Source organism: Bos javanicus, chromosome 27 (assembly GCF_032452875.1).
Source record: "Bos javanicus breed banteng chromosome 27, ARS-OSU_banteng_1.0, whole genome shotgun sequence".
Taxonomy (NCBI): Eukaryota; Metazoa; Chordata; class Mammalia; order Artiodactyla; family Bovidae; genus Bos; species Bos javanicus.
The window spans coordinates 7,016,704-7,040,114 of record NC_083894.1 but is presented as its reverse complement, the minus strand read 5'-3'; the positions used below and the strand labels follow the sequence as shown (position 1 = coordinate 7,040,114).

The window sequence follows — 23,411 nt, the reverse complement described above, 5'->3', positions numbered from 1 at the left end:
TGAGCAGTGTCTCTTTTTAAACAGGACTCAGCTGTGGGGAGTGTCTTGTGTTGCTGAGGATGCTCCCATGCTGAAATTAGACTCTGCAGCAGTGTTTCTTCTGACTCTTGCATTCTCCAGGCAGGATGATGCAATCATGGGTGTTCTGATACTTGCAGGCACCACCCATTTTCTCACGTTCAAGGTTTTTCATTTTTCTTTCTCCTATAAAGAAAGGGGAGGTGAAAAAGAAACAAATAAATAAGACATGTATAACTAAAGCTACCAGAATTCATATTATACACAAGGAACTCCAAATCACAGTCCACAGGGACACAACTGGCACTCTCCTTGGTTTGGTGTGACTTCCAAGCTTAGAATGTTTTTCCACATTTTTTTAAAATTATAGTAAGAACTGAGATCAGATTAGATCAGTCGCTCAGTCATGTCTGACTCTTTGCGACCCCATGAATCACAACATGCCAGGCCTCCCTATTCATCACCAACTCCCAGAGTTCACCCAGACTCATGCCCATCGAGTCAGTGATGCCATCCAGCCATCTCATCCTCTGTCATCCCCTTCTCCTCCTGCCCCCAATCCCTCCCAGCATCAGAGTCTTTTCCAGTAAGTCAACTCTTCGCATGAGGTGGCTAAAGTACTGGAGTTTCAGCTTTATCATCATTCCTTCCAAAGAACACCCAGGACTGATCTTCAGGATGGACTGGTTGGATCTCCTTGCAGTCCAAGGGACTCCCAAGCATCTTCTCCAACACCACAGTTCTAAATCACCAATTCGTCGGCACTCAGCCTTCTTCACAGTCCAACTCTCACATCCATGCATGACCACAGGAAAAACCATAACTTGGACTAGCCGGACCTTTGTTCGCAAAGTAATGTGTCTGCTTTTGAGTAGGTTATGTAGGTTGGTCATAACTTTCCCTCCAAGGAATAAGAGTCTTTTAATTTCATGGCTACAGTCACCATTTGTAGTGATTTTGGAGCCCAGAATAATAAAGTGCAACACTGTTTCCACTGTTTCCCCATCTATTTCCCATGAAGTGGTGGAACCAGATGCCATGATCTTCATTTTCTGAATGTTGAGCTTTAAGCCAACTTTTTCACTCTCCACTTTCACTTTCATCAAGAAGCTTTTTAGTTCCTCTTCACTTTCTGCCATAAGAGTGGTGTCATCTACATATGTGAGGTTATTGATATTTCTCCCAGCAATCTTGATTCCAGCTTGTGTTTCTTCCAGTCCAGCGTTTCTCATGATGTACTCTGCATATAAGTTAAATAAACAGGGTGACAATATACAGCCTTGAACTCCTTTTCCTATTTGGAACCAGTCTGTTGTTCCATGTCCAGTTCTAACTATTGCTTCCTGACCTGCGGATTATTCTCTAGGAAGGTGATCATGGTCATTGATTTAAACAGCGTCTATGGGGCTTCTCTCCGGAGAAGGCAGTGGCACCCCACTCCAGTACTCTTGCCTGGAAAATCCCATGGATGGAGGAGCCTGGTAGGCTGTAGTCCATGGGGTCGCTAAGAGTCGGACATGACTGAGCGAATTCACTTTCACTTTTCACTTTCATGCATTGGAGAAGAAATGGCAACCCACTCCAGTGCTCTTGCCTGGAGAATACCAGGGACAGGGGATCCTGGTGGGCTTCTGTCTATGGGGTCGCACAGAGTAGGACACGACTGAAGCGACTTAGCAGCAGAAGCAGCATGGGGTTTCCCTCAGGCTTCCCTGATGGCTAAGCTGGTAAAGAATCGGCCCACCAATTGAGGAGACAAGGAGATGCAGGTTTGGTCCCTGGATCAGAAAGATTCCTTGGAGAGGGGAATGGCAACACACTCTGGTATCCTTGCCTGGAGTATCCCATGGACAGAGAAGCCTGGTGGGAGACAGGGGGTCTCAAAGAGTCCATGGGGTCACAAAGAGTCGACCACAACCCAGTGACTAAACAACTGGACCTGCTTGGTTAATGAATTCTGAGAGGAACTGACATATCCCTTCAGGGTGGGGGCCCTTAATCGCCAGCACGAGAGTCCTGAGAGCACTTTGCTCAGACACAGGACCAGCAGCACCCACGGTGGTGGCTGCTCCTCAGGGGTAGGGGGTCTGATCAGAGCATGCGGGACTTCCTGGGTTGGTGTCATTTGAGCAAGAATTACCTTTGGCTCTTCGAAGATGCTAATCTGGAGGTGCTGTCACCACAGCACAGCCTGGAGCATGCTGTAAACTGAGGAGAGCTGCAGGGAAAATGCAGGACACTCAGTTTAGCTTGGATTGCAGGTGAGCAAGACGTAACCTTGTAGGAGAAGTATGTCCCGAGTGATGCACAGATCACACTTGAGCTAAAGGATTGGTTGATTTTATGTAATTCAGTAAGTACATTAGTTTTCATGGATTGTTGAGTATTTAATAAAACAAGGTCTTTGGATTCAGAGCCACATGGGCTTCAGTTAAAGTGCTCCCTACATTCAATCTGCACTCCTTTGAACAAATTACTTCATTTCTTCATCCCATCTTGTAAAATGGCCTACCCCATAAATATTGCTATGAGGAATATATTTGGGATAAGGCATTAAAAGTTTCATTGTTTTAGTTAAAGAGGAAGTTCAGTTCACTTCAGTTCAAGCACTCAGTCCTGTCTGACTTTTTGTGAGCCCATGAATCTCAGCATGCCAGCCCTCCTTGTCCATCACTAACTCCCAGAGTTCACTCAAAGTCATGTCCATCGAGTCGGTGATGCCATTCACCATCTCATCCTCTGTCATCCCCTTCTCCTTCTGCCCCCAATCCCTCCCAGCATCAAGGTCTATTCCAATGAGTCAGCTCTTTGCATGAGGTGGCCAAAGTATTTGAGCTTCAGCTTCAGCATCAGTCCTTCCAATGAAAACACAGGACTGATCTCCTTTGGGATGGACTGGTGGAACTCCTTACAGTCCAAGGGACTCTCAAGAGTCTTCTCCAACACCACAGTCCAAAAGCACCAATTCCTCGGCACTCAGCCTTCTTCACAGTCCAACTCTCACATCCATACATGACCACTGGAAAACCATAGCCTTGACTAGACGGACCTTTGTTGGCAAAGTAATGTCTCTGCTTTTGAATATGCTATCTAGGTTGGTCATAACTTTCCTTCCAAGGAGTAAGCGTCTTTTAATTCCATGGCTGCAGCCACCATCTGCAGTGATTTGGGAGCCAAAAAAAATAAAGTCTGATACTGTTTCTAGTGTTTCCCCATTTATTTCCCACGAAGTGATGGAACCAGATGCCATGATCTTAGTTTTCTGAATGTTGAGCTTTAAGCCAACTTTTTCACTCTCCTCTTTCACCTTCATCAAGAGGCTTTTTAGTTCCTCTTCACTTTCTGCCATAAGGGTGGTGTCATCTGCATATCTGAGGTTATTGATATTTCTCCTGGCAATCTTGATTCCAGCTTGTGCTTCTTCCAGCCCAGCATTTCTCATGACGTACTCTGCATATAAGTTAAATGAGCAGGGTGACAATATACAGCCTTGACGTACTCCTTTTCCTATTTGGAACCAGTCTGTTGTTCCATGTCCAGTTCTAACTGTTGCTTCCTGATCTACATATAGGTTTCTCAAGAGGCAGGTCATGTAGTTGGGTTTTCCCATCTCTTTCAGGATTTTCTACAAACTAGTACAGCCTAAATAAATAAACAAAACAAAAATTGGTGTGTTTTAGTGATCTATGGTTTGCAGCACAGCAGATTTTTTTTTTTTTTTTTTGCTTTTAAGGAAGCTGATGGTGCAGTTTTATGTGCAAGACCAGGCATAACTTTTCATAGAAGAGTGTTTCCAAAAGGGGTCAGGGTGCCATGGTGAGTTTCAAGGGAGTTTCTTGCCATGGTTCCTCACCAGTTGGAAAACGGCCCTTGTCAGGAATTGCACAGTTGCAATGGCTTATTTTTCCTTGGCAAGGTCTAAAGATGACTCCATTGCAGCTATGTTAATCCTGGAGATAGCACCCAGGGACATCTCTGTCCATCAGGGAAGGGTCCTGTTGCCTCAGCAAGGAGGTCACACACCCAAGAAAGCATGGGGTAGCTCACGAGAAACCAGAGATGAGTTCATATAGGATAGAGGGAAGGGTTAATTTTAGGTCAAGTCTACATGAATTGTTAATTTTCCCAGGTTCAATGCCAAACAAGGCCATGTTGATCGTGGTTGCTTCATGCCTGGGCTGAGAGGTAACTCATGGATTCATTCTTTAAAGGGAAGATAAATGCTCTGTCCCAAACCCTTAACCTGTGAGTAGGAAATTAAGGCAGGCTCTTTCCAGCAAAGAGCCTCAGTTCCTCAGGTAAGAAGAGGTGGCCCAGTCCTACAGATAACGTTTTGAAGAGCAAAGCCCTTTACATCTACTACTCTACAAACAGGTGTTCTCAGCACAGAGCCCTGGGTGTTAATGGGCAGAGGCCGTTGTCCCAAGTTCCCTTATCCTATGGAAAGGGTGGGTGCCATGGATTCTGACAGTCACATGGGGACCTGCCCTCAGAAGGGGACCAGGGCTGGGTCTAATGCTGTGCTCCCCCACTGACACTTTTACTAGTTTCTTCTTTGACTTTGTCCCACAATTATATTTTGCAATGAGCCTTGCTCAGTAGCTGGCCACTTTTATTCTAATTATCGCTTTGAATTCCCCTAAACAAACCTGCCAGGTAGGTATGCCCCAAGGTTTATACAAGATGGTCCCAAGGACTAGAAAGCCATGTCTGACGCCACAGGCAAAACTGACTTAAACAGTCGATTAAAATTGGCTGCAAATCTAACAAAAAGTTTTGTCCAAGGCCAGAGTCTACTAAGTGGCAGTGATGTAACTTGGAGCAAAATCGACCTCTCTTCCAATGTTCCTGCCTGCCTCCTGCAGTCATCACAGTGTCCTGAGAGCTTTACCAGAACAGTCTCCTATAACTCGAAAGCTTGAATAGTGCTGTCAAATGCCAGCTATCTGGTGCTAATGAGACTGGGATTGGGCGGGGCACAACCTTTAGAAGAATGACAGGGACTTCCCTGGTGGTCCAGTGGTTAAGAATCTGCCTTGCAGCACAGGGGATGTGGATTCAGTCTTTCGCTTGAGCACTAGGATTCCACATGAAAGAAAGAATGTGAAGTCGTTCAGTTGTGTCTGACTCTTGGCGACCCCATGGACCTTGAACCACCATGCTCCTCTGTCCATGGAATTTTCCAGGCAAGAATACTGTAGTGGGTTGCCATTTCCTTCTCCAAATGCCGTGAGGCAACTAAGCCAGTGTGCTGAGATGAATATCCTGCATACCGCAACTAAGACCTGAAGTAAGTATACTTTTTTAAATCCCTTTGTAACACAGCAGCTGGTGACACACCCAGAGGCGCTGTGACAATTCCAAAGCTGACCATAAACATCAAAATGGAGGTGCTGACCCAATTCCTGGAAATCCCCACCCTTTCCACAAAATAGCTGGAATACTCCTCCCACTCATCAGCCTATGAAATGACCCACCCCTATAAACACCTACAGCCCCATATCCTGATGCTGGGCTTGCCTTCCAAGATGGCCCACACTCTCCGTGTAGCATGTTTCCTCCCTGGATTGACCTTCCTTCACCGTTACTCGCTCTTGAGTCCCTGCCTGTGTGAAGCCAAGTCCCCACATTCGGCGGCCATCCCAGGGACTCGGACGTGACCTGGGATGCGACCATCCTCTCTCAACCTACTCTCTTTCCCACAACACTGCTGCCATCTCCTCCAGCCTCAGAGATCACTGGAGCGTTAAAAGAGCATCATCTTTTCAGTTTGTTCATTGTTTTCTTTGCTGTGCAAAAGCTTTTCAGTTTGATGGATCCTACCATTTGGCTTTGTTTTTGTGGCTTGTGCTTTTGGTGTCAAGCTCAAAACCATCCTTGTGGAGACCCATGCCAAAGAACTTTTCTCCTGTGCTTTCTTTTAGGAGTTTTGTGGGTTTTGTAAACCTTTAATCTATCTTGCGTTGAGTTTTGTGTAGGGTATAAGAGATCTTACTTGCTCAACCATGGATGGAACCTGTGCCCCCTGCATTGAAAACTTGGAATCTTAACCATGGGATTGTCAGGGAAATTCCAATTGTAACTGCTAATTTGTCTGTCTCTCCGATGATTCCTGTAAGTTTTCTCTAAGAATTTTAAAATTCCTTTGCTAAGTACATTCCAATTCAGTATTCATATGTATTCTTGATGAATTAAACATTTTTTCATTAGGATAAATACCCCTCTCTATATCTGGTCCTTGTCCTAAAAGTTACTTGATTGTGCTGTGCTTAGTCACTCAGGCATGTCTGACCCTTTGTGACCCCATAGACTGTAGCCTTCCTGGCTCCTCTGTCCATGGGGATTCTCCGGGCAAGAATACTGGAGTGGGTTGTATTGATGCCTCCTCCAGGGCATCTTCCCAAACCAGGGATCAAACCAGGTCTCCCGCACTGGAGGTAGATTCTTTACCATCTGAGCCACCAGGAAGCCTGTCAATTAACCAATACAGCCTACCATGTTTTCTTTAAATTAATGTTTCCATAACATATCTGTCAGCTCAACAGCAAAGAATCTGCTTGAGATGCAGGAGATGCAGAGACATGGTTTTGATCCCTGGGTCAGGGAGATTCCCTGGAGGAGGGCATGGCAACACACTGTAGTAATCTTGACTGGATGATTCCATGGGGGTCTCAAGCGTGTTGGACATGGCTGAGGGTCTAAACAATGACAACAGCAGGTCTGTTTCCATCCTTTCATTTTAAATCCACTTGCCTTTAAATTTGATGTCTCAAGTGGGTTTTTTATAGTTTATATCTGATTCTCGGTTTTTTTGTTTTTTTGGTTTTTTTTTTTTGTTGTTTTTAACTGAAATGACAATCTGTCTCCTTAAGATAGTGTCTAGAATCTTATCATCACACTTAGTCCCATCAAGCTGAACCAAAATTCCATCTAGTATCATAGACTTCATTTTTCAGAGCAGTTTTAGAATTGAATGAAAAGCACAGAGTTTTTAGGCAGGCTACACAGGCAAGCTACAGTCCAAAAAGGGTCAGCACCTCCACAGTCCACACGGTAGCAGAGTCGGGCACAATGGAGTGACTTAGCACACAGGCACACACCCCTGATCCTGACGCCCATTGCTGGTTTTCTGTCCAGAAGTGAAGATGCCTGCACCCTCTGAACTTTGACCCCACTCTCTTCAACTCAGAAGAATTGTTGGTCTGTTTGGGTTCTTGTAGCCAGAGCTTTAGGCCTGGAAATCTGTAGAGGCTGGAGATGTCATAAGTCTCATTTCACTTCTTTTCTTTTTTTACAAATGGTTAAGCACATAACATTTAATTAGCTAATTCATTAATTTGGCTGCCTTGGACCTTAATCATGGCAGGCAGGATCTTAGTTGCGGCATGTGGGATCTAGTTCCCTGACCAGTGGTGCACCCAGGCCCCCTGCGTTGAGTGCACAGAATCCCAGCCACCAGACCACCAGGAAAGTCCCTCACCTCACTTGTTTTCTTTTCTCCTCAATTAGGGTCCTGTACTGCTTGTGCCAGAGTCTGAATCAGTAGTTTCACAGGTTTTGCCTGGTTCCTTAGTTGTGTACTGTAGGAGTGCAGTATACAGTCCCATCACACTCCATTTTATTTTTTTAAATGCTGAATTGTGGGGTCCAAGCTCCTGTCTTTGACGGTGTGCCCTTTCTTCCTGAGATAATATTGTAACCTTGAATATACTCAGGTAAACAACTCCCCTCACCTTGTCAAGATTCCTGTTCTCTCCTGAAGCTGCATGTTCCGGAATGATACCCATTGCTTTAGTTCCTGCTGAAGATCCCAGTCCCTTTGAGCTTTCCTGTTATTTTCCTGCACTTTTCAGGGGCAGTGATGCAGGTTCTATGAGCAGGTTTCTGTTGCTCTGGCTCCTTTTGCTTCCCTCCCTTTCCCTCCCCTCCTCTTTCTCACCCTCTTTCTATATCTTCAGCCTGTCTCATCTTGTGGAGGGGAGACTGCTAAGGGAGAGGTAACCCAGATCCAAGCTTGTGTAGACAGTGGTTCCAGTGAGCTACCTGTACCACCTCATTTACTTTACCCAGTATCTTCAGGCGGGAGGTAAGACCTTAGAAACAGGAGCTCTGTCCACTCTGCTCAGAGGGGCTTGGGGGTGGAGGCCTCTTCTGATGGACCATGGGACGAAGGAAGCAATGGAAACCACGTGGCTGCTGGTCAGCAGGGCTTCGCAGAAACCCGCCATCATCACCCAGGGTCTCTGCGGAAGCTCTTCCCTGAGCCCTGCGCTCCCCAGGAGTGGCTGCCTCCTGAGCTTCCCCGGACTCCCCGGTCTCTGCCCACCCTCAACCCCCACTCCCAGCTTCCTGGCCCTGGCATTTGGGGCCGCCCTTCTTGCTCTGTGTTTCTTAGCTTCTGTTCATTTCTCTCACCAGCTGTGTCTCTGTGTGTCAGTTATTGCAGGGTTGCAAAAACAAGTGGTCCACATCATGCTAATGCAACCTCAGCTGCAGTCTGTGGCCACGTTTTGGTGAAGAAACTTTGAAATTTTTCAAGACTTTCTTGTGTCTGTGTGTGTGTGTGTGGGGGGGAAGGGGGAGCGGCGGGGTGTTCTCAAAAGGTTCTGCAACCCAGGAAAAGTTACTTCAGAGTGTATACACCCACAGCCCATCCCTGTGGGGCTTTCAGGGGGTGCCTCCCATCTTTTTCCTCTTCACTTGTCCAGATCTGGTTGTGAGCCAGTCAGGGTTCTCCACAGAAATAACCCATTTCTTTAAGGAATCATCTCACACCATTACGAAAGTAAGTCCCCAAACAAACAAACAGATCCAGTGCCAGTGAGGTAGGCCAGCAGGACTCAGGGAGGAGCTGATGCTGGAGTTAAAATCTGAAGGCTGGCTGCTGGCAGAATTCCTTCCCTTTGGGGGAAGTCAGTCTTTGTTCAGGCCTTCAACTGATCAGATGAGGCCCACGCATGTCATGCAGCGGTAATAATAACCTGCTTTACCAAAGTCCACTGATTCAAATGTAGGTCTCATTTCCAAACATCCTCACAGGAACACCCAGAATGATGTTTGGCCAAATATCCGGGCAGCAAGGCCCAGCCGCATCCGTACGTGAGATGAGGCACCACAGGGAGGTTCTCAGGTTCGCTCTTCTCTGTCTTGTCTCCCCTTTTCATTACAGTGTGGGTTTCCAGACATTAGAATCTTTGAGAAGGACAGCATTTGTGGTCCCTTAGAGGTGAGGGGACACATGGGAGTGGTCCTCCGTCCCTCCTGTCCGCCCCATTTATCCATTCTAAAATGAGACCTAATGGGCTCTTTCTATTACAAACCCTGCATTTTGTCTTTGCCAATCTTCAATTGAAGCAGAGCTTGCATAGATTGAGCAACACAGATCCTGAGTGTCCAGCTGGAACCCGCATCCCTGTCAAACTATGGGATGGCCCCATCCAGCCCCAAGTGACCTTGACCCACTCCCCTCCTCCTCTCCGACCCTCTCCTCCTCATCCTGCCTGCAGAACTCTGTGGAATCTGGCTGGTGGGGTCAGGACACATTCTAAGCAGTGCAAGGACCTCTGGCTTTTTATTCCAGTAGTTCTGATAAGCTCACATAGTTTAATGCCAGTAGTTCTCAACTCACATTGCTTTTCATTGTAGTTTACCTTTAAAAAACATTTACCCTCATCTTCACTGAATGGTGGGTGTTAGTCCCTTGGACTACAAGGAGATCAAACCAGTCAATCCTAAGGGAAATCAACCCAGAATATTCATTGGAAGCCTAATACTGAAGCCCCGATGCTTTGGCCACTTGATGCAAAGAGCCAACTCATTGGAAAACACCGTGATTCTTGGATAGATTGAGGGCACGAGAAGGAGGTGGCAGAGGATGAGATGGTTGGATGGCATCACAGTCTCATGGACACGAATTTGAGCAAACCCCAGGAGATAGTGAAGGACAGAGCAACCTGGAGTGCTGCAATCCATGGGGTCACAGAGTTAGACATGACTGGGAAAGCAACTGAACAATAACAAGAACAACAGTGACCTCTGGGAGGGGGAAGGGACCACGAACTTGTCTGTGTTTGGCTCCTGACAGGTACTCCATAAAGTCTGTTGCCTCAGTGACTGTGGAGCCAACACTGAGAACCAAGGAGGGCTTGGTCATTTACTGGGCTCAGATTATGCATGTGGCCTCTGCAACAGGGAGCTGGAGGCATCACTGGGGTGGCAAAGGGAGCCCAGGGTGTCCTGCACTATTTTCTGCTATTCTCAGCCTGTGAATCACCAGTGTTGTGGTCAGACTGCCCCCTGTGGGTCTGATGCACTCAGGAAGCTTTGAAGAAAAGAAAAAAAATAGAGGCTTTTTGCTTAGGAGACCTAAAACTTACACAGCACACTCTCCCTACCATGGTGGCAGGTAGGCAGAGAATGCATGGGGGGCCTAGGCTTTTGCTTTTGTTCAGGTATAGGGTTGGAGGTCTGAGTTTTCAAGGATGCTGCTGCTGCTGCTGCTAAGTTGCATCAATCATGTCCGACTCTGTGCAACCCCCAGAGAAGGCTCCCCCATCCCTGGGATTTTCCAGGCAAGAATACTACAGTGGGTTGCCAGTGCCTTCTCCTTTCAAGGATGCTCTATTGGTGAATTTAAAACATATGAGGGAGAATTTAAAGTGTAGGAAGAGAAACCAACAAACAAGTGACCCAAATGGTCAGTTACAGAAATCAACCAAGGTTTCTAAAACAAAGGAGCCTGGGGAGGGGGCCGTGGCCTGGCCCTTCCTCTGGCGTTTTCTGGAGTTCTGTGAGTCAGTCTAGCAAATCATACAATTTGAAGGGGGAGGTACTGGGATTCCTTAGTTTGTAGCCAAGTTGGGCAGAAGTGTGTGGAGGATGGGGACCCAAGGGTTGGGGACAGTCTTGTAGAACTGGGATCATACCTGTGAGGCTGCCCCTCCTTCTGGGGTGGTTAGTGTCAAAACTGAGCTGAAGCCCTGGACACACAGTTGGTGTCAAGAAGGGAAAACACACAAACAAAACCCTCTCAGCCAGGACCTGCGAACCCTCTGTAATCTCAGTTTTAAGCAACCGCTCTCGACTTCCACCTCCTGTCTTTCTGGCTCAATCCTTTGTAATTGAAGAACCTAGAATCCTTGACCTGATGCTGCTAAGCCTGTTCAAACGCCCCAGGTTTCAGCTTGTTTTCAGGACGCCTCATGCACAGCGGGTCCTGTCTCCCACTGGTCCTGCTTGGACGTCTCCTTCCCCTCTGCTTGCCTTCACTCCCCACGACTGCTTCACGTGGCACCTTCTCCTCCAAAGCTCCTGTCATCTCCCCATGCCCACTCTCAGCTGAGAGAGGTCATGCCAGGTTTTCAAAGAAATCAAAGTAACCAGAAGTGAATTTAAGCAATTGTGGCCTCCAGGTGTGTCTACGTCTGAGCCCACGAGTGGCATGTGATTCTCTCCAAGCTCCCTGCACACTTTCCTGTCTCTTCTCCCTGCCCCTCTTCCAAGGTCCTCACCACCTCCTTTTTCTTTTACCATCTTTGGAGAGATTCTGAATGGTTTCTGTTTGATGATGACTCATCTTGGTCCAGGTGAAATATTCCTGTCCTATTTTTCTTAATTTATTGTATTTAACTGCTTGCTTTATACTGATTCTATTTTTTTGTTTGTTTGTTTTTTAATTTGTGCCGGCTCTTAGCTGTTGCATGCAGAATCTTTAGTTGTGACACGTGAACTCTTAGTTGTGGCATGTGGGATCTAATTCCCTGACCAGGGATTGTACCTGTGCCCCAGCACTGGGAGCTCAGAGTCTTAACCACTGGACCACCAGGGCTGTCCCTGTACAATCTACTTTAAAGAGGTTTTGTAGGGGGATAGACAGAATTGGGTTCCAGGCTACAGGGATATCTCCCTATGATGCATGATTGTTACTATGAATACCTTCTTTCAATGGGTAACCAATGAGAATAACACAAATGGACCATCCCCAATCCCAGAACCAGATTCACAACTGCTGCCTCCTAAGCAGACTGCTTCCTACCAGTGTGGTTCTCTCATGTGATGGTCAAGTCAGCACATCTCTTCTCCTTCCTGAAGCTGAGCTTCCTGTGCTATACAGCAGCTTCCCAATAGCTAGCTGTTTTATATATTATGGGTTTATAACAGTCCTTTACCTTCGCTTCCTGAATCCAGTCTATATATAGCTACCGAGTTTTTTCCAGATTACAAACTTGACAGTGTTATTTTCTCATTTAAAGTCCTTCAGTTTCTTCTCTTTGCTTACAAGACAAATTCAAATATCCAAACCTGAGTCTACATATCCTACAGTGTTTCCTTTTTCTTTAGCCAAAGGACACATGACTTCCCAAATTCACATTGAAATCTACACCTTTCTATCTTTGCCTATGATCTTCCTTTTTCCAGGACTGGCTTCACCACTGTGTGTGTGTCTGCCTCATAAATACTGACTCATCCCTTAGACCATAAATCAAAAACTGACCTCACAGCAAAGTTTTACCAACCTCTCCCCCTGCTCCCACCCCCACACCATAGGAACAGGAACAGCCCTTCCTTCCTTTAAGACCCCTCCTCCTCATTGCAGTAAATAGTGATGAACTGTTACAGTGTGGATCTGTTTGATCCAGCTGAAAGCCCCTGGCATTATGGGTCCACATTTTGTTCATTTTGTACCTGATTCTGCCTAGGAACTGGAAATCGTGGGAGCAGAGGAAATGGGTCTCAGGAAGAATGGTGCTGAGCCAAGCTGCCCTGTGCCTGGAAAGGAGGCCAGGAGAGTACTAGAAACTTAGAACCAGGTGATGCCCAAAGGGACCCATCTGACTGTTTCCTATCTTGGTGTAATTTCTCTCACTTGAGTGCTTTGCCCAGAAACTTCAAGGATGTTAGATTACTATACTCGTGTAACATGAAGCAGGAAGATAAGCCTACATTCTGAGTAACTTACTTCCTTTTATTAAGCACGAGGGACAAACATATTTTCCCCAGAGGCAGATAATTTGGCTTTTACTTAGTGCAGGAAGTATCTTTTTGCTAAGAAACCATTCTTCAGAGCCTAGTGTCAGCAGGTGGGAGCCATGGGCTCAGATGCTGTAGCATCTCAGAGTTGGAGGGACCTAAGTGATCATTGCATTTTCCAGATGAGAAAACTAAGGTCCAGAAAAGAGAGGCTACTTATTTCCCAGGGGTCCAGAGGCAAGGGGCATCTCTGGAGCCACAGCCCTGGTTTCCTGACTCTAAAATTGGTGTTTTCTCAGTTAATCCTAAGACTCAGTAATGACACTCTTTCATGGAGGAAATGTCTAGAGTTCTGAATAATAATCAGAAGAGAAATCAGAAAATAAAAGAAGATTAAAAATGTGACATTAAGCAATGTTGTGCTATTTCCTTTTATGGACACTTTTTATTGCCAAAGTATTTTTGTCATTTTCAACCTAAACCATTTTTTTGTCTCCCTATTTCAAATGCCCCTGATGAAGCACCTCAAGACTCTTCACTTTTTCTGAGCTGAGTTCGTTGCTTCCCCGCCCCTGCCCCCTACTTTCCAGCTGATGCGATGGTTCAAGCACACGGCTAGGTATGATTTACTACATTTTCTCCCCAGACAGGTTTTCTCTCTTTTTCTTGCTGACATGCTGCCCTATTTCCTCTTGATTTCCTCCTTTCTGCAGGGGTATCTGACCATCTGAGCCCTAAGGCCATGCCACGGTGTCACAAAGAGCTGTTCTCCTCCTTCTATCTCCTCCCTTCCTTAGTGTTCCTGGCGCTGCAGCAGTGCTCGGACCCTCCCACACCCTCCACTCGCCCAGCAGCTCAGCTCTCGGGGGTCGGCTATGACTGGCTCCTTGAGCTTGCTGAGTGGGATGGGCAGTGACGAGCCCCCCGCATTTTGCAGCCTTGCGTCCCCTCCAGTCTCTGCCGATGATCCAGGCCTGGGAACAGAGGCCCCGGTGCCCGGCGCTGGCCCTTGGGTCCCTGCCAAGAGGTGCCGCGGGTCTGCAGGTGCCCACTCAGTGATTTCTCTGGTTCACTAGGGCCCGGTGATGGGAACACAGCGGGCATCAGGGCACCTCCAGGAACAGGCCCTGGAGGATGAAGGAGAGTCTCCTCAGGCCCTGCTGCCCACAGGAGGGAGAGGAGTTGAGTGAGGGAAGCCGAGGGCCCAGGCAGACGGGTCTTGGCTTGGGGGACCTCAGGCAGGAGCCCAAGGAACAGGCGAGCGGCCGTCCTTCCGCTGTGCCCACTCTGCGTCGGGCCCACGCGCCTCTCCAGAGCTCCTGGAACCACGTGCCTCAGAACCAAGGGGCCCTGGGGGTCAGCTCACCCAGCTCTGGCATCTCGCCGACCAGGGTGCGCAGGCGCCGTGATGGGACATGACCTGTAGTCAAAGGCGGAGCTGAGACCAGAGTGCGGGTCCAAAGACTCAGTCCAGCGTCATCTTTCCACACAACATCCCAGAGGTGTCTGAGGCTGCTTCTGAGGGAGCGAGGGGGCTGCGGGACGGGACACGCGGGGCTCAGTCCACCTGACCTCCGTGTGGTCCTGCTCCCCGCGGAGGGAACAGGTGCTCGAAGTCGCCCTCCGGAGGCTGCAGGGAGGATCCCAGGAGGGTCCTGGGGCGCTCTGCACTGAGAGGGTCCTGGGGCACTCTGCTAAAAGCCGGCGTGGTGCCACCCAACGCCCGATACACTTCCGGGGGCAACGGATGCTCATGGCAGCTGACCGCGGCCCAAGACCCAAAGCCGCCCGTGCACACGTGGGGTGGTGCCTCCCCCAAACCGACCGGAGGCAGAGTGTTAGGGGCTTGAAGGCCCCCTTCTTGTTCTCACTGGAAGCACGACCCCGAGACTGGAGTGTGTGCAGAGGCAGGCAGGCCGGGAGTCCGGGTTCCTGAAGCCCTGATTCAGGAGCGATGAGTGAGCCCGCTCAGGGTCCAGCGTGGAAGGCGTGGGACCCCAGGCTCGAATGTGAGAAGTCTGGGCACAGACGAAGGAGAAAAACCCCACGTTCCTATGGTTCTGTAAAAGGTGCTTCCTGTTTCCTGGCTCGAGTTATTCTCCGTCTGGTTCACACCTAAGGGCTCAACGCTGAGGAGTCTCAGTCTTGGGTTTTCAAGACCTCGGAGTCTTGTAGGTGAAACAAGGTTGACGGGTAACAGGACTCCCAACTTGTTCATGACTCAAGGACGTCATTCTGTTTCTCTAGGGAGATAATGAGGGCTCAGAGTGAGGCCTGTCCTGTCAGAGTGGAGTCAGTAAGCTCCTCAGAGCAGAGCCGGGTGGGAACAGAGCTGCCAGGACTTGACAGAGAAGAGATGTGCTAACCCAGGGCCACATGCTCCCTGGCCTGCTCTGCTGGAGGAGCACGTGGGGAGCAGACTGGGGCCTTTTATGGCCCCAAAACTGAAGAAGAACTTTATGATATTCTGTGACTGCTCTCTCTCCCTCCCTTCTTCCCTCCATTTCTATTTTCTCTCCTTTGAAGTAGCAACCAGCTTGCCTTGAACAATTTTCTCACAGCCCATACATCCTCCAGAGATTTCACTCAGGGCCCATAATCAGAATTGGCCCACATTACTAGACCCAATGTGCATTTTTATCTCACTCTAACTTTTCAAACAGAAATCTTGACATGAACTCAGTCATCTCCATTTTGACCCTGCAAGAGTGGTAGACTTAATCCCAGGGTGGCAGAAGCACTGGGTGTTGGTGTTGTCATTAGAATTCCCTCCATTTCTTCACTAGACACAGTCATTTCTGACCACCCAAGGACATCTTGGCTGAAACTACAACTTGTGCTTCATGCATGAGTTGAAATTCTTCATCAAGCCCTGGAAGAAAAATCAAAGGTTTTTACAGAAGAAATTACACATAAAGAAAAAAAGGTGGAAGCATCTATTTAAAACACAGCAACTGTCTTTAAAAACTGTTTTTGAAAAACCTTGTTTCATTTTTGGAGATTGAGGAAGTTGATCTTTGACAGGAGAAAGAAGGGATAAAAGAAACAGGAAAACAGGGGAAATGGATAAAAACAAGTTAATTTTTGCATTGTCATAACTGAGAAATAGTTTGCAGCATAAAAGACATTTACCAGAGGATAACCCCTAGACATGATTTTGACCTTGTTTGGCCACAATTTCCTCTTCTGTGAAATAAGGAAGTTGGCTTTGAGGATCTCTTCATGGCTGCACAGGCTTTTCTCTAGTTCTGGAGAGCACAGGCTGATCTCCAGTTGCAGGGCACATGTTTCTCATTGCAGGGGCTTCTCACTGTGGATCCCAGGCTCCGGGGCACAGGCTTATGGTGATGTCTCAGGGGCTTAGTTGCTCCCACACGTGGGATCTTCTCGAACCAGATTCATCAGCAACACTGACATCTTACATCAGAACAGAGAATGAGGGATACGAGGGGTACGTTTGCTATTGGTGTTTAGCTGGGAAAGAAGGGGATCCCAGTCAGATGGTGAGACCCCCCAGATTTCCTCATGGGACTTCCACAAGGCTTCATATAAATGTCTTTTCCAGAGGGGGAGGAGCCAAGATGGCGGAGGAGTAGGACGGGGAGAACACTTTCTCCCCCACAAATTCATCAAAAGAGCACTTAAAAGTCGAGTAAATTCCACAAAACAACTTCTGAATGCTGGCAGAGGACATCAGGCACCCAGAAAAGCAACCCAACTCTTTGAAAGGAGGTAGGAAAAAATATTAAAGACAAAAAAAAGAGACAAAAGAGGGAGGGACGGAGTTCCATCCCAGGAAGGGAATCTTAAAAAGAGAGAAGTTTCCAAACACCAGGAAACCTTCTCACTGCCGAATCTGTGCCGAGCTTTGGAAGCACAGAGGGCAACATAACAGGGAGAAAGAATAAATAAACAATTAAAACTCGCAGATTGCGAGCCCTACGGTAACTCCCCCAGTGGAGAAGCAGCGCAGACGCCTGCATCCGCCATTAGCAAGCGGGGGCTGGGCAGGGAGGCGCAGCGTGGGCTGCATCGCTGAGAGTAACAATCTGGCCTGAATACCCTGAGCATTATCTGAGCGAAATAATTTGGGCTAGCAAACCAGACTGTGGCATATCTACCACGCGAAAAGCCAGCCCTAACCTAAGACCGCCAGGCCTGCGCACAGAACAAAGGACTGAACAGAGATAGCCGGCTGCAGATCTTCCCCCTCTGGTGACAGGCAGCCAGATCCGGAAGGGGGCAATCTCAGCCCCAGAGAGACATTATCTATAAAACTGTAAGCAGGCTTCTTTGCTAACTAAAACTTCTTGGGGGTCTGGACGGTCAACATCTGCCTGAGAAGGTGCACCGGTTTTACACCCAGATAACCGAGTGGCGGGGAGGCGATAAGTCGCAGCATTGGTGCTCGCCAAACACCTCATCACCTGAGCTGCTCGGACCTGGGAAGAGCACAAAACGCAGGCCCAACTGAGTCTGCGCCTCTGAGGACTACTCGAGTGCCTGAACCTGAGCGGCTTGGACCTGGGAGGTGCATGCAGCCCAGGGCCGGCCTCGGATTGTTCCCGGTGGAACAACCTAGAGTCCGAGCAGTGTGGACAGGGAGGCTACATGCGCCGTGAGCGGGGGCAGACCCAGGGTGGCTGAGGCACTGCGAGCCCACTCCAGTGTTATTTGTTTGCAGCATCCCTCCCTCCCTCCCCACAGTGCGACTGAACAAGTAAGCCTAAAAAAAAAAAAAAAAAAAAAAGTGTCCTCCACCGTGCCCTTTGTGTCAGGGCAGAAACCAGATACTGAAGAGACTAGCAAACAGAAGAAGATATAACAGAGGGAAACGACTTGGAAGCTACAGGCAACAGATCAAAACCCTGTGGTTACTACGGACTACATAGGAAGGGGCCTATAGATCTTGAGAAATATAAATCTGACCAAGGAACTAGCCAAAAATGAACTGAACCCACAACACCCACAAAAAAACCCAAAAAAGTCCTAGATATAATTTTATTATTTTTATGATCATTCTTTCTTTTTTTTTTAATTAAAAAAAATTTTTAAGTCCTCTATTGTTCCTTTAATTTTCACTTTTATAACCTATTACTTTGCAAAAAAAAAAAAAAAGACCCCATTTTTTTCTTCTTCAGCAAACTTCATATATATATATTTTATAATTTTTTGACCTTGTTTTTTTTGTTTGTTTTTTTTTTTTTGTTTTTGTTTTTTTCTTCTTTTCTTTAACATTGTATTCTTGAAATTCCAAACTCTACTCTAGATTTTTAATTTTCACTTTTTGGTATATGTTATCAATTTTGTACCTATAGTTTTTTATTATATAATTTCTGTGACTTTTTTTTTTCTTCTTCTCTGTTTCTTTCTCTTCTTCTTTTATATAACATTGTATATCTGAAATTCAAAACTTTACTCTAGATTTTTAATTTAGGCTTTTTGGTATTTGATATCAATTTTGTACCTGTATTTTCTTTATAATTTTTGTGACATTGTATTTGTTTTTTTTTTTTTTTCTTCTCTCTTTATTTTTCTTCTTCTTCTTTTTTTTTTTAACATTGTATTTTTGAAATTCCAAACTCTACTCTAGATTTTTAATTTTTGCTTTCTGGTATTAGTTACCAATTTTGTACCTGTACTTTCTTTATAATTTTCGCGACCTTGTTTGTTTTTGTTTGTTCGTTTTTTTCTCTCTTTCTTTTCCTTCTTCTTTTCTTTAACATCGTATTTTTGAAATCCCAAACTCTACTCTAGATTTTTAATTTTTGCTTTTATGTATTTGTTACCAATTTTGTACCTTTAAGGACCCAATCTTCAGGACCCATTTTTCACTAGGGAGCGAGATTACTGGCTTGACTGCTCTCTCTCCCTTTGGACTCTCCTTTTTCTCCACCAGGTCGCCTGTGTCTCCTCCCTAACCCCTCTCTACTCTACCCAACTCTGTGAATTTCTGTGTGTTCCAGACGGTGGAGAACACTTAGGGAACTGATTACTGGCTGGATCTGTCTCCCTCCTTTTCATTCCCCCCTTTTATCCTTCTGGCCACCTCTGTCACCTTCCTCCTTCTTCTCTTCTCTGTATAACCCCGTGAACATCTCTGAGTGGTCCAGTTGTGGAGTGCACATAAGGAAGTGACTACTGGCTAGCCCACTCTCTCCACTATTGATTCACCTCATCTCATTTGGGTCACCTCTAACTCCCTCCTCCCTCTTCTCTTCTCCATGTAACCCTGTGAACCTCTCTGAGTGACCCTCATCGTAGAGAAACTTTTCATCTTTAATGTAGATGTTTTATCAATGGTGCTGTATAGAAGGAGAAGTTTTGAAACTACTGTAAAATAAGACTAACCGGAAGCAGGAGACTTAAGTCCAAACCCTGACTCCAGGGAACTCCTGACTCCAAGGAACATTAATTGACAGGAGCTCATCAAATGCCTCCATACCGACACTGAAACCAAGCACCACACAAGGGCCAATAAGTTCCAGGGCAAGACATACCAAGCAAATTCTCAGGCAACAAAGGAACACAGCCCTGAGCTTCAAGATACCGGCTGCCCAAAGTCACCCCAAAACTATAGACATCTCATAACTCATTACTGGACATTTCATTGCACTCCAGAGAGAAGAAATACAGCTCCACCCACCAGAACACCGACACAAGCTTCCCTAACCAGGAAACCTTGACAAGACACCTGTACAAACCCACACAGAGTGAGGAAACGCCACAATAAAGAGAACTCCACAAACTGCCAGAATACAGAAAGGACACCCCAAACTCAGCAATTTAAACAAGATGAAGAGACAGAGAAATACTCAGCAGATAAAGGAACAGGATAAATGCCCACCAAACCAAACAAAAGAGGAAGAGATAGAGAATCTACCTGATAAAGAATTCCGAATAATGAGAGTGAAAATGATCCAAAATCTTGAAACTAAAATGGAATCACAGATAAATAGCCTGGAGACAAGGATTGAGAAGATGCAAGAAAGGTTTAACAAGGACCTAGAAGAAATAAAAAAGAGTCAATATATAATGAATAATGCAATAAATGAAATTAAAAACACTCTGGAGGCAACAAATAGTAGAATAACAGAGGCAGAAGATAGGATTAGTGAATTAGAAGATAGAATGGTAGAAATAAATGAATCAGAGAGGATAAAAGAAAAACGAATTAAAAGAAATGAGGACAATCTCAGAGACCTCCAGGACAATATTAAACGCTACAACATTCGAATCATAGGGGTTCCAGAAGAAGAAGACAAAAAGAAAGACCATGAGAAAATACTTGAGGAGATAATAGTGGAAAACTTCCCTAAAATGGGGAAGGAAATAATGACCCAAGTCCAAGAAACCCAGAGAGTCCCAAACAGGATAAACCCAAGGAGAAACACCCCAAGACACATATTAATCAAATTAACAAAGATCAAACACAAAGAACAAATATTAAAAGCAGCAAGGGAAAAACAACAAATAACACACAAGGGAATTCCCATAATGATAACAGCTGATCTTTCAATAAAAACTCTTCAAGCCAGGAGGGAATGGCAAGACATACTTAAAATGATGAAAGAAAATGACCTACAGCCCAGATTATTGTACCCAGCAAGGATCTCATTCAAGTATGAAGGAGAAATCAAAAGCTTTTCAGACAAGCAAAAGCTAGGAGAATTCTGCACCACCAAACCAGCTCTCCAACAAATACTAAAGGATATTCTCTAGACAGGAAACACAAAAATGGTGTATAAACTCGAACCCAAAACAATAAAGTAAATGGCAACGGGATGATACTTATCAGTAATTACCTTAAACGTAAATGGGTTGAATGCCCCAACCAAAAGACAAAGACTGGCTGAATGGATACAAAAACAAGACCCCTACATATGTTGTCTACAAGAGACCCACCTCAAAACAGGGGACACATACAGACTGAAAGTGAAGGGCTGGAAAAAGATTTTCCATGCAAATAGGGACCAAAAGAAAGCAGGAGTAGCAATACTCATATCAGATAAAATAGACTTTAAAACAAAGGCTGTGAAAAGAGACAAAGAAGGTCACTACATAATGATCAAAGGATCAATCCAAGAAGAAGATATAACGATTATAAATATATATGCACCCAACACGGGAGCACCACAGTACGTAAGACAAATGCTAACAAGTATGAAAGGAGAAATTAACAATAACACAATAATAGTGGGAGACTTTAATACCCCACTCACACCTATGGATAGATCAACTAAACAGAAAATTAACAAGGAAACACAAACTTTAAACGATACAATAGACCAGTTAGACCTAATTGATATCTATAGGACATTTCATCCCAAAACAATGAATTTCACCTTTTTCTCAAGCGCACATGGAACCTTCTCCAGGATAGATCACATCCTGGGCCATAAAGCTAGCCTTGGTAAATTCAAAAAAATAGAAATCATTCCAAGCATTTTTTCTGACCACAATGCAGTAAGATTAGATCTCAATTACAGGAGAAAAACTATTAAAAATTCCAACATATGGAGGCTGAACAACACGCTGCTGAATAACCAACAAATCACAGAAGAAATCAAAAAAGAAATCAAAATTTGCATAGAAACGAATGAAAATGAAAACACAACAACCCAAAACCTGTGGGACACGGTAAAAGCAGTCCTAAGGGGAAAGTTCATAGCAATACAGGCACACCTCAAGAAACAAGAAAAAAGTCAAATAAATAACCTAACTCTACACCTAAAGCAACTAGAAAAGGAAGAAATGAAGAACCCCACGGTTAGTAGAAGGAAAGAAATCTTAAAAATTAGAGCAGAAATAAATGCAAAAGAAACAAAAGAGACCATAGCAAAAATCAACAAAACCAAAAGCTGGTTCTTTGAAAGGATAAATAAAATTGACAAACCATTAGCCAGACTCATCAAGAAACAAAGGGAGAAAAATCAAATCAACAAAATTAGAAAAGAAAATGGAGAGATCACAACAGACAACACAGAAATACAAAGGATCATAAGAGACTACTATCAACAATTATATGCCAATAAAATGGACAACGTGGAAGAAATGGACAAATTCTTAGGAAAGTACAACTTTCCAAAACTGGACCAGGGAGAAATAGAAAATTTTAACAGACCCATCACAAGCACGGAAATTGAAACTGTAATCAAAAATCTTCCAGCAAACAAAAGCCCAGGTCCAGACGGCTTCACAGCTGAATTCTACCAAAAATTTAGAGAAGAGCTAACACCTATCCTGCTCAAACTCTTCCAGAAAATTGCAGAGGAAGGTAAACTTCCAAACTCATTCTATGAGGCCACCATCACCCTAATACCAAAACCTGACAAAGATCCCACAAAAAAAGAAAACTACAGGCCAATATCACTGATGAACATAGATGCAAAAATCCTTAACAAAATTCTAGCAATCAGAATCCAACAACACATTAAAAAGATCATACACCATGATCAAGTGGGCTTTATCCCAGGGATGCAAGGATTCTTCGATATCCGCAAATCAATCAATGTAATACACCACATTAACAAATTGAAAAATAAAAACCATATGATTATCTCAGTAGATGCAGAGAAAGCCTTTGACAAAATTCAACATCCATTTATGATAAAAACTCTCCAGAAAGCAGGAATAGAAGGAACATACCTCAACATAATAAAAGCTATATATGACAAACCCACAGCAAACGTTATCCTCAATGGTGAAAAATTGAAAGCATTTCCTTTAAAGTCAGGAACAAGACAAGGGTGCCCACTTTCACCATTACTATTCAACATAGTTTTGGAAGTTTTGGCCACAGCAATCAGAGCAGAAAAAGAAGTAAAAGGAATCCAAATTGGAAAAGAAGAAGTAAAACTCTCACTGTTTGCAGATGACATGATCCTCTACATAGAAAACCCTAAAGATTCCACTAGAAAATTACTAGAACTAATCAATGACTATAGTAAAGTTGCAGGATATAAAATCAACACACAGAAATCCCTTGCATTCCTATACACTAATAATGAGAAAACAGAAAGAGAAATTAAGGAAACAATTCCATTCACCATTGCAACGGAAAGAATAAAATACTTAGGAATATATCTACCTAAAGAAACTAAAGACCTATATATAGAAAACTATAAAACACTGGTGAAAGAAATCAAAGAGGACACTAATAGATGGAGAAATATACCATGTTCATGGATTGGAAGAATCAATATAGTGAAAATGAGTATACTACCCAAAGCAATTTATAGATTCAACACAATCCCTATCAAGCTACCAACAGTATTCTTCACAGAGCTAGAACAAATAATTTCACAATTTGTATGGAAATACAAAAAACCTCGAATAGCCAAAGCGATCTTGAGAAAGAAGAATGGAACTGGAGGAATCAACCTACCTGACTTCAGGCTCTATTACAAAGCCACAGTTATCAA

The 23,411-nt window shown here is 45.0% G+C and overlaps 1 long non-coding RNA gene across 1 annotated transcript; it reads right to left on the bottom strand.

Moving 5' to 3' along the window:
* On the bottom strand, positions 1-1,811 carry LOC133239825 (uncharacterized). The gene is made up of 2 exons (XR_009733993.1): positions 1,763-1,811; positions 1-204 (listed from the first exon to the last, which is right to left on the bottom strand). It is a non-coding gene; the product is annotated as an uncharacterized LOC133239825 (long non-coding RNA).
* Between the last annotated feature and the right edge of the window lie 21,600 nt (positions 1,812-23,411).